This window comes from Marmota marmota, unplaced genomic scaffold (assembly GCF_001458135.2).
Source record: "Marmota marmota marmota unplaced genomic scaffold, marMar, whole genome shotgun sequence".
NCBI classification, from domain to species: Eukaryota; Metazoa; Chordata; class Mammalia; order Rodentia; family Sciuridae; genus Marmota; species Marmota marmota.
In genome coordinates, this window is record NW_025999986.1 from 388,333 (window position 1) to 393,486 (window position 5,154).

Genomic DNA, 5,154 nt, shown 5'->3' on the forward strand with positions numbered 1-5,154 from the left:
CTCTTTCTCTGATGCCCCTTCCACCTCATCCATGTTTTTTTCCGTTATGGCACTGAGTTTCATTTTTTTACTCTGGTAACCTATCTTCCAGTTTTTCTGGGTCTCAGACTATGTAATGTCAAGTCATAAAGCACATATTTTGTCACCCGCTTCTCAATTCTGCTTTTGTTTGCTGCTTCCTTACTGTGGTTTAAAGAGATAGGGACCCCTTGCTTATTTAGCTCCTGACCTCTTCCCCTTCTGCCTCCACAGCCATCAGTTCATAATATCATTCTACAGTTTAAACAACAAAGGATCCTTGGAGAAATGCCTGATACTGAGCCTGGGAAAAGAATATATAAAATTAAACCTAGAGATGCAGTATCAGATGTACCATTAATTAAGGAGATAGCAAAAATTAACAAAGAATAACAACAACAACAAAATGAAGACATGTCCTAGGGACATAGCAGCCAACATGAAATAGCTCCAGAGGACAAAGCTGGGACAATTGGAACAACAAAATCAGTAGCACACATTTAATTATAACCCAAATTTTAACATAAATATCCCTGAGTTCATTCTTATATAAATAATGATTGAATCAATAAATAAATGAAGATCTTACTTACAGGTAAAGTCTCCCATTCTGGGAATTAGAAGTTAATATTTCTTATTCTGCCTTAAGTGTAGCCCACGGTCAAAAATCTTTGTTTCAAGTGAGATATATGTGAAAGTACAAAGGTATACACTACACAAAAATGTAGTGTCCATTATTTAAAAATTTAATTATTCCTTTCTGATACTTCTATCAAGTAAATATATTACCAAATTACTGCAAATGATGACTTTTAAAATATAATCCTTTTAATGGTAAATATTCATTTCAAAAATTATCCTTATGCTAATGTAATATATGATCCAGAACATAATTAACATCTTCATATTTATTAATTTACAAACAAAATACACAAAAGTTACATGTTAATAAAACTAAATGTTGATACAGACCAAAGTCAAAATTATTTATTGGTACCTTATTAAAGTGATCTTTTAGATGTGGCTTTTTATCTAAGAATCATTTAGCATACTAAGATTCAGTCATTAATTGGTACTGTCTCCTCCAAAGCATGCACCTTCAGTGCAGTCCAAGCAATGTCACCATAAGATGTAAGAATGAGGATAAGAGGTATAAGAACAAAAATAGATGTTGTGACTATGAGGGTCAGTTCATTGGCATGAATATCAACACATGATAATTTCAGGAGTGCTGGAATTCCACAGAAGAAGTGATCCACTTGATGATTTCTACACAATGGTAACCAGAAGGCAAAGAGGGAATAGAATGCTGAGTTTACAAAACCACTTACCCAAAGAGCCACAGCTAACAATTGGCAAATTTGAGGGTGCATGAAGACAGTTTAATGCAAGCACATAGCTACATGACAGTCATATGACATCACCACCAACAAGACACACTCAGTGCTTGCTAGTGCTAAGTAAAAGTAGAGTTGAATCATGCAACTGGCAAAAGAAATGGTCTTCTGTGGGCCCCAGAGATTGACCAGCAATTGGGATATGGAGCTGGTAGTGTAGTAGAGATACAGAATGGAGACATCTGAGAGGAAGAGGTACACAGGAGTGTGAAGATGGGAGTCCAGGTATGATATGATGATGACAAGAGGTTGCCTATCAGTGTTATCAAGTATAGTAACCAGATAACCACAAAGAGAGCTGTTTCCAGGTGAGAAAGCCATTTAGAAAACTCCCGTAGAATGAAGTTGTTTTCTGAAATACCATTGAATTTTCCCACCATTTTCGGTTTTCTGTTATCTTAGGGACAAAAATCATATAAACTCAAAAAGGTAAAAAAAATGCTCCAAGAATCATAGGAATATGAGAAAAATAAAGAGAAGTCAGTTATAAAGTCCTGACACATCTTAAGACAATTTGAGCTTAAGTAAATCTATTGTAGTAAATGACTGAACAACAAAAGAAATATTGAACACACATGATGTTGATTCAGTGATATACATACCCAAAAGGCTCATAAAAAGAAAAAAAAATGACCTGAAGTAAATTGAGGAAAAAAAGGTGCTTGTACTCTTTAATGATATCAATAAGGACTAGGGAACTAGTCAAGGGGAAAAGAGGTCAATGAGGCATGATATCTAAATGTGTGATCCTGTGCTTGGAAAAAAATGGTTGTTAACAACATTTAGTTTCTCCAAGGCAATTGGAGAAATCTGTATATACAGTATTGATTAGAATATCATATTCCATCCTTACTGTGTTTGTTGATTGTTTTTTGTAATTGTATAGAGATTATACAAAATACTGTCATTTTTTCTTAGAAAATAAAGAGCCAATGGGATAGAAACACAGCATCTGCAACCTACTCTCAAATCCACCATAAAAGTGATGGATAGCAGAAAGATATTGAGAGGGAGGGAGGAAATAGGAAGGAAGGCAGAGAGGAAGAAAAAAAGAAAGCATAGGAGGTAGATAGATAACTTTCAGAGAAAAGCTCACCAGAGAAAATATCTACTAATACTCAATCTGGATAAAGGGAAAAGGGTGGGTTGTTTTTTTTTTTTTTTTTTTTTTTTTTTTTGGTTTGGTTTAGTTTCATTTTTTTGACCAGGGATTGAACTCACTAACAACTGAAGCACATCCCCAGCCTTTTTTCTTATTATATTTAGAGACAGGGTCATATTGACTTGCTTAGGGCCTTATTAAATTGTTGAAGCTTGCTTTGAATTTATGATCCTCCTGTGTCAGCCTCCTGAGTCACTGGGATTATAGTGGGGATTACTGGTGTGCACCACTATGCCTGGCTAAATGTTAAATTTTCATTAATCCAAGGGTGAATAGTACTTGATAAAGAAATGATAATTAAAGAAATGCTTAACATACCTAACGTAGACAATTTCCACAAAGATCCATTTTTTTTATCATATGAGTGACTTCAGATTTTTTTCCTGAACTTTTGGGTTATTTCCATTAATGTGATGACAGAAACCTTAATAATTGTAATCCCAATAATCATTCATGTAGATGAAAATACAGGAGGAAGAATATCAAATTTACCAGTGACTTCAAATTGTTTATGCAGGGTGAAAAATATTTGTATTCAATTAGATGTGCTTAACAACTGATTTATTTGAACTGAATTTTTTTCTACTGTTAAAATAAAATAGTGACAGGTGGAGAACATGGTGGTGGGTGCAGAAGGCACAATCCTGTGACCTCCTCAGCTCTGCTGACAGAGAGACGTCAGAGTGACTGGATACTGTCTACTCAGGAACGCCTAGCAATGTTAGGCTGAGGTGGTACCTAAACGAGCAGTTTGTGCTTCTCAGAGGCCACAGTGCTCTTTGGTACTGGTGAATCCAGGCGACCCTGCAGAGATACTGGCTGGTTGATTTGCGACCTGCTGCTGACCCGCCACGATTCAGTGCTACAGAGACCCTCGAGCGGAGTAGAGAAAAAAATCTTAGAAGCTTTGGAGGATCTTTTGAGGTGGTACCAACCGAGCCTCCATGGGCCAGCAAATGGAGAGCTGAGGAAGGATTTAGGAGTGACAGACCAGACCCACCCTTCCCATCAGACACCCCAACAAGGGAACCTGCGTCCACCATGGCAGAGAACTGACATCACCAGAGTTCGGTGGATGGATCCCTCCACAGCAAAATTGGCAACCACAGGTGTGTGACCCTCAACTCTCCCTCCCCATACAGCTGAGAAATCTCAAAAATCTCTCTCCAGATCTCCTTGAGTGTGATTATCGGAGCTGAGGGAATCAGGAGGGGCACATGACCACCATCTCCCCCTCCCTCCAGCGCTGACAGCTGAGGCCTTTTTTCCAGCTCCCAGGGGCATGGCTACCAGAGGGGACCAGGCAAAATAAAGTGTTCGCCCCCAGCCCCAGCGCTCCAACACCTCTGGGTCTGGGTGAATAGCAAACAGAGAGAGTGCCCAGTCATTCAAGAGAATAGGGCACCCAGGGGGCTATAGGCCCGGAGTGTAGCTAGATCTGTGGAGAACAGCAAATGTGAGTGGGGCCTGGATGGCAGGAGAAGCAAGGGGTGCTGGAGACCAAGAAAGGCCCTGGGCAACCAGGATTGGTGAGCCACCCAGCTGGGGAGGAGGAGCCATCTCACAGGGATTATTTCCTCCATCTTGAGGGCAGAAGCTTGGCCCAGAGGGCACAGCTCCACCTACTGTAAGAGATGATAATCAAACTCTTAAGACTGCATTTAAAAAAAAAAAATTCCCTTTTCTTTTTTCTTCCTATCTTTCTTTCTCTCTCTCTCTCTCTTTAGTGTCTTCTTCCTTCCCCTTCCCCTACCTTTCCTCCCAAGCATTATGAATTCAATTATGTGTAATTTACTAAATGTGTATAGGTGAATGTTCTGAAGCGGTCTACAGTACACCCAAGCCCCTAGCTACCCCCAAATACTCCAGTCCATTCTCATGTTAATATCCCTCTTCAATAGAGCAATCTTCCAAAGTTGCTAAGATATACCAACCCCATACCATCACATCACCCCACCCAAACATAAAGTCCTAAGACCAAACCGCAGATTGCTATACTCCATCAGAATCTGTATGTCATTGATGAAACAAATGAATTTGCTTTAAAATACAATAAACCCAACATCTCTAGACATAGTATCCCATCACAAAGGAAAGATCCCAGAGATTATACAAAACCATAACAAATTTATAGGAGTAAATAGTAACACAGCAGTCAAACAGAGCTGGAAAGTAATTCATGAAAAAACAAGGAAGAAAAGGATTACAAACAATGCAGTGAAGCCTAAATCTACAGGAGAACGTAGAGGCATCAGAAAATGATCAGATAAAGAACTCAAGGCATACCTGACTCAGATGGAATGAAATCTTAAAGAGGTCATTAGACAGCAAATGTAAACAATGAAAGAACACCTCAATAATGAATTACATAAACAAATTCAAGAAGCAAATCCACAACTCTACCAGGAGATAGAGGTTATAACAAAGGATCAAACAATAATCCTAGAAATGAAGGAAACTATAAACCAAATTAAAAACTCAAATGAGAGTATTACTAGTAGAGTAGATCAAGTAGAAGTCAGAACACCAGACAATGAAGACAAAATATATCATCTCAAAAAGAGTCTAGTCAACTCA

General features: G+C 38.5%; 1 pseudogene; it reads right to left on the minus strand.

Moving 5' to 3' along the window:
- Window positions 1-1,076: 1,076 nt before the first annotated feature.
- Window positions 1,077-1,795, minus strand: LOC125617688 (annotated as a pseudogene).
- Window positions 1,796-5,154: the final 3,359 nt, after the last annotated feature.